This window comes from Martes martes, assembly GCF_963455335.1.
Source record: "Martes martes genome assembly, chromosome: 7".
NCBI lineage: Eukaryota > Metazoa > Chordata > Mammalia > Carnivora > Mustelidae > Martes > Martes martes.
The window spans coordinates 120,101,904-120,115,577 of NC_137894.1; the positions used below are offsets into that span (position 1 = coordinate 120,101,904).

Genomic DNA, 13,674 nt, shown 5'->3' on the forward strand with positions numbered 1-13,674 from the left:
TATCCAGCAAGGTTCTTGGATTGATAGATAGATAAATGAGATAGAGGGATAGATAGGAGAGATCAAGCATTTCCAAGACAAGCAAAAATTAAAAGAGTTCATGAACACTAAGACCAGCTCCACAAGAACTAATGAAGAGGAACCTTTGAGCAGGAAAGAGAGACCAAAAGCAAAAAAGACTAGAAAGGAACAGAGATAATCTACAGGAACAGCGACTTTATAGAGAATACAATGGCACTACATTCATATCTATGAATAATGACTCTGAAAATAAGTGGACTAAATGTTCCAATTAAGTCATGGGATATCAAAATAGATTAAACAAAAACAAAAACAAACAAATGAAAACACAAAACCCATAGATATGCTGCTTACAAGAGACTCATTTTAGATCCAAAGACACCTCCAGATTGAAAGTGAGGGGGTGGAGAGCCATATATCATGTTAATGTACATCAAAAGAAAGACAGAGTAGCCATGCTTATATACGATAAACATGATTTTAAACCAAAGACTATAATAAGACATGAAGAAGGGTACTATATTATAATAACATGGTCTATCCAACAAGAAGATCTAAGAATTGTAAATATTTATGTCTCCATCTTGGGAGCACCAAAATATATAAATCAATTAATACCAAACAGAAGAAACTCATTGATGATAATATATTATAATAGTATGGGATTTTAATACCTCACTTACAGCAATGAACAGATCATCTAAGTAGAAGATCAACAAGGAACAATGGCCTTGAATGACACACTGGACCAGATATATTTAACAGATATATTCAGAGCATTTCATCCCAAAGCATCAGAATACACATTCTTTTTGAGTGCACATAGAACATTCTCTGGAATAGATCATATACAGGTCACAAATCAGGCTTCAACATGTAGGAAAAGACTGAGATCATACCATGCATATTTTCAGACCACAACATTATGAAACTTGAAGCCAACAACAACAACAGCAACAACAACAACAACAATAACAACAAAAAAAGGAAAGGCAACAAATACATGGAGGTTAAAGAACATCCAATTAAAGAATGAATGACTTAATCAGGAAATTAAAGAAGAAATCAAAAAATTACATGGAAGCAAATAAAAATCAACACATGACAGTTCACAACCTTTGAGATGCAGCAAAAGTGGTCATAAGAAGGAAGTATATAGCAATACAGGTCTTCTTCAAGAAGCAAGAAAAGTATCAAATACGCAACTTAATCTTACACCAAGCAAACTGAAAAAGGAACAGCAAACAAAGCCTAGAATCAGCAGAAGGGAAATAAATAAGATTAGAGTAGAAATAAATGATATAGAAATAAAGAAAAAAAAAGAGATAGATCAATGGAACTAGGAAATAGTTCTTTGAAAGAATTAACAGAATTGATAAGCCCCTAACCAGACTTATCAAAAAGAAAAGAGAAAGGACCCAAATAAATATAATCATGGAAAAAGAGGAGAGATCACAGCTAACACCACAAATACAAACAATTATAAGAGAATATTATGAGCAGTTATATGCCAGTAAATTGGGCAATCTGGAAGAAATGGATAAATTCCTAGAAATATAAAAATTATGAAAACTGCAACAGGAAGTAACAGAAAATCTGAACAGACCAATAAACAGCAAAGGAATTGAATTAGTAATCGAAAGTCTCCCAAGAAACAAGAGTCCAGGGCCAGATGGCTTCTCAGGGGAATTCTATCTAACATTTATTTTTATTTTTTTCCTACCAAATATTTAAAGAAGAATTCATGCCTATTCTTCTGAAGCTGTTCAAACAAAATAGAAATGGAAAGAAAGCTTCCAAATTCATTCCATTAAGCCAGGGTTACCTTGATTCCAAAGCCAAAGAAAGACCCCACTAAAAAGGAAAATTGCAAACCAATATCCCTGATGAACATGGATCCAAAAATTCTCAACAAGATACTAACTAATTGAATCCAAAAGCATATTAAAAGGATTATTCATTGGGGTGCCTGAGTGGCTCAGCGGGTTAAGCCTCTGACTTCAGCTTGGGTCGTAATCTCAGGGTCCTGGGATCGAGCCCCGTGTCGGGCTCTCTGCTCAGCAGGGAGCCTGCTTCTCCCTCTCTCTGCCTGCCTCTCTGCCTACTTGTGATCTCTCTCTGTCAAAAAAAAAAAAAAAAAAAAAAGGATTATTCATTATGATCAAGTGGGCTGTAAGGGTGGTTCAATCCATGAATAAATCAACCTGATACACCACATTAGTAAAAGAAAGGATAAGAATCATATGATCCTCTCAATAGATGCAGAAAAAGCATTTGACAAAATACAGCATCCTTCTTGACAAAAACCTTCAACAAAGTAGGGATAGAAGGAACATATGAAAGACCCACAGCTAATATCATCTTGATTGGAGAAAAACAGAGCTTTTCCCCTAAAGTCGGGAACAGGACAGGAATGTTTACTCTCACCACTGTCATTCAACATAGTACTGAAAGTTCTAGTCTCAGAAATCAGACAACAAAAAGAAATACTAGGCAGGCACCTGGTGGCTCAGTCAGTTAAGAGCCCAACTCTTGATTTTGGCTTAGGTCATGATCTTGGGGTTGTGAGATTGAGCCTTACATCGGGCTCTACACTGGTTGTGGAGCTTGCTTAAGAGTCTCTCTTTCCCTCTCTCTCTGCCCCTCCCCCTGAATCACTCTCTCTTTCTAAGAAAAAAAGAAAGAAAGAAAGAAAGAAAGAAAGAAAGAAAGAAAGAAAGAAAAGACATTAAAAGCATACAAATCAATAAGGAAGAAGTCAAATTTTCACTCTTTGCTGATGACATGATACTCTATGCAGAAAACCAGAACAACTCCACCAGTAATTGCTAGAATGGATCCAGAAATTCAGCAAAGTTGCAGGATATAAAATCAATGTATAGGAATCTGTGCATTTCTATATACCAATAATGAAGCAGCAGAAAAAGAAATCAAGGAGTCAATCCCGTTTATAATTACATCAAAAGCCATAAGATACCCAGGAATAAATCTAACCAAAGAAGTAAAAGATCTGTACTCTGAGAACAATAGAACACTTATAAAAGAAATTGAGGAACACACAAAGAAATGGAAAAATATTCCTTGCTCATGGGTTGGAGGAACAAATATTGTTAAAATGTCTATCTATCCAAAGCTATCTACACATTCAATGTAATCCTTATCAAAGTAACACCAGCACTTTCCACAGAGCTGGAACAGACCAACCTAAAATTTGTATGGACCCAGAAAAGACCCTGAATAGCCAAAGTAATGTTGACAAAGAAAACAAAAGCTGGAGGCACCTGGACTCAAGCTATATTACAAAGCTGTAATCATCAAGACAATATGGTACTGGCATGAAAACAGACATATAGATTAATGGAACAGAATAGAGAACCCAGAAATGGATACACAACATATGGTCAACTAATCTAAGATGAAGTAGGAAAAATATTTAATGGAAAAAAGTATCTTCAACAAATTATGTTGGGAAAACTGGACAGTCACATGCAGAAGAATGAAACTAGATCCCTTTTTTCACCATACACAAAAATAAATTCAAAATGGATGAAAGATGTTAATGTGATAAAGGAAACCATCAAAATCCTAGAGAAGAACACAGGCAGCAACCTCTTTGAGCTAGAACACAGGGACTTCTTACCAGACACATCTCAGGAAGCAAGAGAAACAAAAGCAAAAATGAACTATTGGGACTTAATCAAGATAAAAATCTTCTGTAAAGCAAAGGAAACAGTCAACAAAACTAAAAGGCAACTTATGGAATGGGACAAGATATTTTCAAATGACACATCAGGTAAAGGGCTAATACCCAAGATCTATTAAGAACTTATCAAACTCAATACCCAAAACCAAATAATCCAGTTAAGAAATGGGCGGAAGACATGAACAGGCATTTCTCCAAAGAAGTTATACAAATGGAATAATAGACACCTCAGAAAATACTCAACATCACTCATCATCAAGGAAATACAAATCAAGACCACAGTGAGATACAACCTCACATCTGTCAGAATGGCTGAAATTAACAACTCAGGAAATAACAGATGTTGGCAAGCATATGCAGAAAGGGAAGCCTCTTACACTGTAGGTGGGAATGAAAATTGATGCAGCCAATCTGGAAAACAGTACTGAGGTTCCTCAAGAATTTAAAAATAGAACTACCTAATGACCAGCAATTGCACTACTAAGTATTTATCCTAAGGATACAAAAATATTAACTCAAAGGGGCACATACACCCAATGTTTATAGCAGCATTATTAACAATAACCAAATAATGGAAAGAGTCCAAGTGTCTATTGACTGATGAATGCATAAAGATGATGTGGGGTGTGTACATATAGGTAGATATAGACAGATATAGATATAGGTATAGATATATATAAAATATATATAAAATACATAGGTATAGATAGATACAGATACTCTATGGAATATTATTCAGCCATCAGAAAGAATGAAATCTTGCCATTTGCAATGATGTGTATAGAATTAGAGGGTCCTAGAGGGAGGAGTCAAGATGGCAGAGAAGTAGCAGGCTGAGACTACATCAGGTAGCAGGAGATCAGCTAGATAGCTTATCAAACCATTGCAAACACCTACAAATCCAATGGGAGATCGAAGAGAAGAGGAACAGCAATTCTAGAAACAGAAAATTGACCACTTTCTGAAAGTTAGGACCAGCGGAGAAGTGAATCCAAAGCAACGGGAAGATAGACCACGGGGGGAGGGGCCAGCTCCTGGCAACCGGCGGAGCAATGGAGCACTAAATCAGGACTTTTAAAAGTCTGCACCACTGAGAGACATCGCTCAAGAGGCTAAACTGGGGTGAAGCCCACGCAGGGTCAGCATTGCCCCAGGTCCTGCAGGGTCACAGAAGGATCAGGGGTGTCTGAGTGTCACAGAGCTCACAGGTATTAGACCGGGGAAGCCGGCTACAGAGACAGAGCTGAGGAGTGAGCTCTCAGCTCGGGGTTACCTTGAACGGGTCACAGGCTGGGTGAGCTCAGACCGTGGCCGGAGGCCAGGGAGACAGGAGTGATTGGGCTCTTTTCTCTGAGGGCGCACTGAGGAGTGGGACCCCAAGCTCTTAGCTCCTCCAGGCAGGAGACTGGGAGGCCGCCATTTTCATTCCCGTCCTCCAGAACTCTATGGAAAGTGTTCGGGGGACAAAAGCTCCAGAAAGCGAACCTGAGTGGATTACGTAGCCCGGCCCCTTGTAAGGGCAGTGCATTTCTGCCTCCGGCAAAGACACTTGAGAATCACTACAACAGGCCGCTCCCCCAGAAGATCAACAAGAAATCCAGCCAAGACCAAGTTCACCTACCAAGGAGAGCAGCAGAATTCCAAAAGAAGAGAAAGCCAAGCATGGATTTGTTTTCTTTTTTAAATTTTTTTTTTCTGAATTTTCTCCCCCCTCCATGATTTGGGGTCTCTTCTGATTTGGTTAAAGCTCATTTTCCTGGGGTCTTTGCTACCCTTTTAATATTTTATTTGCTCCTTCATATACTCTAATCTGGACAAAATGATGAGGCAGAAAAACTCACCACAAAAAAAAAGAACAAGAGGCAGTACCGAAGGCTAGGGACCTAATCAATACAGACATTGGTAATATGTCAGATCTAGAGTTCAGAATGACGATTCTCAAGGTTCTAGCTGGGCTCGAAAAAGGCATGGAAGATATTAGAGAAACCCTCTCTGGAGAGATAAAAGCCCTCTCTGGAGAAATAAAAGAACTAAAATATAACCAAGTTGAAATCAAAAAAGCTATTAATGAGGTGCAATAAAAAATGGAGGCTCTTACTGTAGGATAAATGAGGCAGAAGAAAGAATTAGTGATATTGAAGACCAAATGACAGAGAATAAAGAAGCTGAGCAAAAGAGGGACAAACAGCTACTGGACCACGAGGGGAGAATTCAAGAGATAAGTGACACCATAAGATGAAACAACATTAGAATAATTGGGATTCCAGAAGAAGAAGAAAGAGAGAGGGGAGCAGAAAGTATATTGGAGAGAATTATTGGAGAGAATTTCCCTAATATGGCAAAGGGAACAAGCATCAAAGTCCAGGAGGTGCAGAGAACCCCCCTCAAAATCAACAAGAATAGGTCCACACCCCATCACCTAATAGTAAAATTTACAAGTCTCAGTGACAAAGAGAAAATCCTGAAAGCAGCCCAGGAAAAGAAGTCTGTAACATACAATGGTAAAAATATTAGATTGGCAGTGGACTTATCCACAGAGACCTGGCAGGCCAGAAAGAACTGGCATGATATATTTAGAGCACTAAATGAGAAAAACATGCAGCCAAGAATACTACATCCAGCTAGGCTATCATTGAAAATAGAAGGAGAGATAAAAAGCTTCCAGGACAAACAAAAACTGAAAGAATTTGCAAACACCAAACCACCTCTACAGCAAATATTGAAAGGGGTCTTCTAAGCAAAGAGAAAGCCTAAAAGTAATAGGTCAGAAAGGAACAGAGACAATATACAATAACAGTCACCTTAAAGGCAATATAATGACACTAAATTCATATCTCTCAATAGTTACCCTGAATATTAATGGGCTAAATGCCCCAATCAAAAGACACAGGGTATCAGAATGGATAAAAAACCAAAACCCATCAATATGTTGCCTACAAGAAACTCATTTTAGACCAGAAGACACCCCCAGATTTAAAGTGAGGGGGTGGAAAACAATTTACCATGCTAATGGACACCAGAAGAAAGCTGGGGTGGCAATCCTTATATCAGATCAATTAGATTTTAAGCCAAAGACTATAATAAGAGATGAGGAAGGACACTATATCATACTCAAAGGGTCTATCCAACAAGAAGATCTAACAATTTTAAATATCTATGCCCCTAATGTGGGAGCAGCCAACTATATAAACCAATTAATAACAAAATCAAAGAAACACATCAACACATAATAGTAGGGGACTTTAACACTCCCCTCACTGAAATGGACAGATCATCCAAGCAAAAGATCAACAAGGAAATAAAGGCCTTAAATGACACACTGGACCAGATGGACATCACAGATATCTTCAGAACATTCCATCCCAAAGCAACAGAATATACATTCTTCTCTAGTGCACATGGAACATTGCCAGAATAGATCACATCCTGGGTCATAAATCAGGTCTCAATTGGTATCAAAAGATTGGGATCATTCCCTGCGTACTTTCAGACCACAATGCTCTGAAGCTAGAACTCAATCACAAGAGGAAATTTGGAAAGAACACAAATACATGGAGACTAAACAGCATCCTTCTAAAAAATGAATGGGTCAACCAGGAAATTAAAGAAGAATTGAAAAAATTCATGGAAACAAATGATAATAAAAACAATGATTCAAAATCTGTGGGACACAGCAAAGGCAGTCCTGAGAGGAAAATATATAGCCATACAAGCCTTTCTCAAAAAACAAGAAAGGTCTCAAATACACAACATAACCCTACACCTAAAGGAGCCAGAGAAAGAACAAGAAAGAAAGCCTAAACCCAGCAGGAGAAGAGAAATCATAAAGATCAAAACAGAAATCAATGAAATAGAAACCAAAAAAACAATAGAACAAATCAACAAAACTAGGAGCTGGTTCTTTGAAAGAATTAATAAGATTGATAAACCCCTGGCCAGACTTATCAAAAAGAAAAGAGAAAGGACCCAAATAAATAAAATCATGAAGGAAAGAGGAGAGATCACAACTAACACCAAAGAAATACAAACAATTATAAGAACATACTATGAGCAACTCTATGCCAACAAATTTGATAATCTGGAAGAAATGGATGCATTCCTAGAGACATATAAACTACCACAACTGAACCAGGAAGAAATAGAAAACCTGAACAGACCCATAACTAGTAAGGAGATTGAAACAGTCATCAAAAATCTCCAAACAAACAAAAGCCCAGGGCCAGATGGCTTCCCAGGGGAATTCTACCAAACATTTAAAGAAGAACTAATTCCTATTCTCCTGAAACTGTTCCAAAAAATGGAAATGGAAGGAAAACTTCTAAACTCATTTTATGAAGCCAGCATCACTTTGATCCCAAAACCAGACAAGGATCCCATCAAAAAAGAGAATTACAGACCAATATCCTTGATGAACACAGATGTGAAAATTCTCACCAAAATACTAGCCAATAGGATTCAACAGTACATTAAAAGGATTATTCACTACAACCAAGTCGGATTTATTCCCGGGCTGCACGGTTGGTTCAACATCCACAAATCAATCAATGTGATACAACACATTAATAAAAGAAAGAACAAGAACCATATGATACTCTCAATATATGCTGAAAAAGCATTTGAGAAAGTACAGCATCCCTTCCTGATCAAAACTCTTCAAACTGCAGGGATAGAGGGCACATACCTCAATATTATCAAAGCCACCCATTAAAAACCCACCACAAATATCATTCTCAATGGTGAAAAACTGAAAGCTTTTCCGCTAAGGTCAGGAACACATCAGGGATGTCCATTATCACCACTGCTATTCAACATAGTACTAGAAGTCCTAACCTCAGCAATCAGACAACAAAAAGAAATTAAAGGCATCCAAATTGGCAAAGAAGAAGTCAAACTATCACTCTTCGTAGATGATATGATACTATATGTGGAAAACCCAAAAGACTCCACTCCAAAACTGTTAGAACTTGTACAGGAATTCAGTAAAGTGTCAGGACATAAAATCAATGCACAGAAATCAGTTGCATTTCTCTACAACAACAAGACAGAAGAAAGAGAAATTAAGGAGTCAATCCCATTTATAATTGCACCCAAAACTATAAGATACCTAGGAATAAACCTAACCAAAGAGGCTAAGAATCTATACTCAGAAAACTATAAAGTACTCATGAAAGAAATTGAGGAAGACACAAAGAAATGGAAAAATGTTCCATGCTCCTGGATTGGAAGAACAAATATTGTGAAAATGTCTATGCTACCTAAAGCAATCTACATGTTTAATGCTATCCCTATCAAAATCCCATCCATTTTTTTCAAAGAAATGGAACAAATAATCCTAAAATTTATATGGAACCAGAAAAGACCTTGAATAGCCAAAGGAATATTGAAAAAGAAAGCCAAAGTTGGTGGCATCACAATTCCGGACTTCAAGCTCTATTACAAAGCTGTCATCATCAAGACAGCATGGTACTGGCACAAAAATAGACACACAGATCAATGGAACAGAATAGAGAGCCCAGAAATAGACCCTCAACTCTGTGGTCAACTAATCTTTGACAAAGCAGGAAAGACTGTCCAATGGAAAAAAGACAGCCTCTTCAATAAATGGTGTTGGGAAAATTGGACGGCCACATGCAGAAAAATGAAAGTGGACCATTTCCTTACACCACACACGAAAATAGACTCAAAATGGATGAAGGACCTCAATGTGAGAAAGGAATCCGTCAAAATCCTTGAGGAGAACAGAGGCAGTGACCTCTTCAACCTCAGCCGCAGCAACTTCTTCCTAGGAACATCACCAAAGGCAATGGAAGCAAGGGCAAAAATGAACTATTGGGATTTCATCAAGATCAAAAGCTTTTGCACAGCAAAGGAAACAGTTGACAAAACCAAAAGACAACTGACAGAATGGGAGAAGATATTTGCAAACAACATATCAGATAAAGGGCTAGTGTCCAAAATCTATAAACAACTTAGGAAACTCAACACCCAAAGAATAAATAATCCAATCAAGAAATGGGCAGAAGACATGAACAGACATTTCTGCAAAGAAGACATCCAGATGGCCAACAGACACATCAAAAAGTGCTCTGCATCACTCAGCATCAGGGAAATACAAATCGAAACCACAATGAGATACCACCTCACAGCAGTCAGAATGGCTAAAATTAACAAGTGAGGAAAAGACAGATGCTGGCGAGGATGTGGAGAAAGGGGAACCCTCCTACACTGTTGGTGGGAATGCAAGCTGGTGCAGCCACTCTGGAAAACAGCATGGAGGTTCCTCAAAAAGTTGAAAATAGAGCTACCCTATGACCCAGCAATCACACTACTGGGTATTTACCCTAAAGTTACAAACATAGTGATCCGAAGGGGCACGTGGACCCGAATGTTTATAGTAGCAATGTCCACAATAGCCAAACTATGAAAAGAATCTAGTTGTCCATCAACAGAAGAATGGATAAAGAAGAGGTGGTATATATACACAATGGAATACTATGCAGCCATCAAAAGAAATGAAATCTTGCCATTTGCGAAGACATGGATGAAAGTAGAGGGTATCATGCTTAGTGAAATAAGTCAGTCGGAGAAAGACAACTATCATATGATCTACCTGATATGAGGAAGTGGAGATGCAACATGGGGGGGCTAGGGGGGTAGGAGAAGAATAAATGAAACTAGATGGGATCAGGAGGGAGACAAACCATAAGTGATTCTTAATCTCACAAAACAAACTGAGGGTTTGGGGGTCAGGGAGGGGGGTCGGAAGAGGGGGAAGGGGGGTCGGGAGAGAGGGGTGGGGTTATGGACATTGGGGAGGGTATGTGCTATGGTGAGTGCTGTGAAGTGTGTAAACCTGGTGATTCACAGACCTGTACCCCTGGGGATAAAAGTACATTATATGTTTATAAAAAATAATAATAAATTAAAAAATTAATAAAAAAAAGAATTAGAGGGTCCTATTTAAGTGAAATAAAACCAGTCAGAGAAAGACAAATACCCTATGATTTCACTCATATGCAAAATTTAAGAAAAAAAAGAAAAGATGAAAAGTAAGGGAAGAGAAGAAAAAATAAAATAAGATAAAAATAGAGAGGGAGGTAAACCATAAGAAACTCTTAACTATGGAGAACAAACTGAGGGTTGCTGGAGGAGAGGTAAGTGACAGGACAGGCTAAATAGGTAAAGGACATTAAGGAAGGCACTTATTATGATAAGCACTGGGTGTATTATGAAAATGATAAATCATTAAATTATACTCCTGAAACCAATACTACAATATATGCTAACTTAACTTGAATTTAAATATTATCTTGAAAGAAAAAAAAAAAAAACATTGTTGTCCTACTTTCTTAAGTATACTGTTGTTTGCATTCTATCTTTTTCCATTCTTTTATTTCTAGTCCTTTTTTTTAGCTATGTATCTAATATGTATCTCTTATAGATAGATGATGTTTTTCTCCCCCCTCTTTTTCTTAAATTCCATTTGGCAGTTAAAAAAATGGCAAAACTCCTGAATAATGAGGCACATGGTTTATTTAGGTCTTCTAACTTGCCACTGGTATTTAATTTGTCTTATCTTATTTTTCATTTGTTTTACATTCCTAGCTTCTTTGGATCATTTTTTTTATTTCATATTAATTACTCTATTATATTTCTAGTAAATAGTCATAAATTTTAGTGGTTATTCTGGAAATTATAATATACATCCTTAACTTACCCTAATTTAAGTGTCTTAAATTAGGCAAGGACTATGAATTTGCATTTGTATGTGCACCTAATTTATTTTTGTGAATTTCTTGAAGTCTAAAATAAAGTTGATGTTAAAGATATAGAGTAAAGAGTGTGAAAATAAATCCAAACTAAATCCATTTATATGTAATATATAACAAACATCCAAGAAAACAGTGATAAATACAAAATTTAGAGACATAATACATGGCATTGTTATTTTAGTAACTGGGAAATGTGTTCAAAATGCAAATATTAGAGTTGATATAAAGCATTGTATGCGTATCCAGTTCTACTAGCTAGAAGCCATATATTTGACAGAGAAACACTGTCCATAACCAATGTAAGGAGCCACAAAGATAAAAATCAATATTCTAATAAGATAATCATACCCTATAATTAAATAGGATTTTAAAGTAATGCATAGCTGATGGTTTTGAATAAATATTTGATCATTCTGAATAAAACATCAACATTGATATATATTTCTTTTTTAGATTAAAAAGAGGAAAACAATCTCATGTGTTTTAATTAAAACCACTTGATTCTTTCTACATTCTTTAGTCTAAGAGTATGACCATGAAAATAGTTAACTTATTTTCATTCTTATATTGCTTACAAATTTATTATTTACCTATACAAATATAATTACTCATTTACAACTTTAGAAAACTTTACTTAAAATGACTTAATTTTTAAATTTTGTTCTGACATTAAGGAAGCATAAACATACCATTTGAACTTGCAACAATTCAGAATACATATACTTGTACTAATCCTAATTAAAAATCTAAACCCAAATTCAATTTGAAAGATGTGGCTTACCAAAGAATAATGATAAACTAAAGAGGGAGTGAAAAACAATATTTTATGTTCTTAAAATTATTACACAGTTATGGATAGTAAGAAGAAAGATTTAATGAGCAAATAAATGTGAAGCCATCTTCTAAAAAGGCAAGAATTTAAAGTGCTATATTTCATTGTCATTTAAGCAAAATAAATGGGCTATTCCTTTTCTATATGTATGCTTTAGTTTAGTTTTTATATGTATCTTGTGGGATAGTCAAGCACCCTCACTTTATTGTTGAAGAAACTGAGAAATACATAATCATACAATTAATAGTCTGTAGAGCTACATTCAATTTCAGGTATTTGACTCTAAGTTCATTGCTTTTATACTGAGTCATGAAGATTCAACAAATATATAAATTCTCTTGATTTTGACTTTAACCTCACCCAATAAATTGAAAAATTCTCTTTTGGAATCTAAAGTCCACAACAATCTCATTAACTAACTCTGCAAGATAGAAAAGCTCCAGGATAGTTCTCCTGCTGATCAGAAACACTTCAACCAAAATAAAAAGCAGCAAAAACCAGAGGAGAGAAGGCAAAAGGGGGTAAGAATAGACAAAAGCCAAAAGAAAAAGAGCAATACCTGGGGAGTGTTTTGAAGGTCAAGCTCAACGCTGGTGGGGACTTGGGGTTGCACAGGAATTACATAACTGATGCTGCCCAGACTTCCCTGGTGCCAAGTTAAAAATAAAAATAAGATAAAAAAAGACAGGCCTGGCAGTTGAGAGCTAGCTCTGATTTTAATTGGTGCATTTGAGGTATGTTGACACTGTACTCAGTAGAAGTGTATGTCTACTGGGGTGGGATGGTGTAGCGGAAGAGGAAGGAGAATTAAGTAGCTAGATTTTTAAAGTCTATTTTTTTTTTTTTTTTCTTTGCACAGAGTGGAGGAAGCCATTAAGTTCACCGATCAAGGCCTTTTGGTAGTCTGTAATTTGATTAAGATCAAATTACACATTTAATTACCTGGCACCCAAGAAGCCAATGTGTGAATGCTTTTCTGGTATTCAATACACAATTTAAGGGATTCTGTTCTTGGATTCAGCTTGTCTCCCATTAAAAGCAGACATTTGAAGTCTTCATGTTAATCAAATTTTGCCATTCTTATTGATGATTTAAAAATATAAGGGTGCAAGTCTGCAAAATAATTTTTACACTATACAGAGTGTTAGGCAGGGACGCCTGGGTGGCTCAGTTGGTTAAGCAGCTGCCTTCGGCTCAGGTCATGATCCCAGTGTCCTGGGATCGAGTCCCACATCGGGCTCCTTGCATGGCAGGGAGCCTGCTTCTCCCTCTGCCTCTGCCCGCTCACTCTTTCTCCCACTCTCTCTCTGACAAATAAATAAATAAAATTAAAAAAAAAAAAAACT

At 36.7% G+C, this 13,674-nt stretch overlaps 1 long non-coding RNA gene across 1 annotated transcript in view; it reads right to left on the reverse strand.

Moving 5' to 3' along the window:
• The window catches only part of LOC308346099, an 89,367-nt gene extending 76,415 nt beyond the window's left edge, over positions 1-12,952 (reverse strand). The window contains exon 1 of the long non-coding RNA XR_013967140.1: positions 12,888-12,952. This is a non-coding gene — a long non-coding RNA (uncharacterized lncRNA). The remainder of the gene's footprint in view (positions 1-12,887) is intronic.
• Positions 12,953-13,674: the final 722 nt, after the last annotated feature.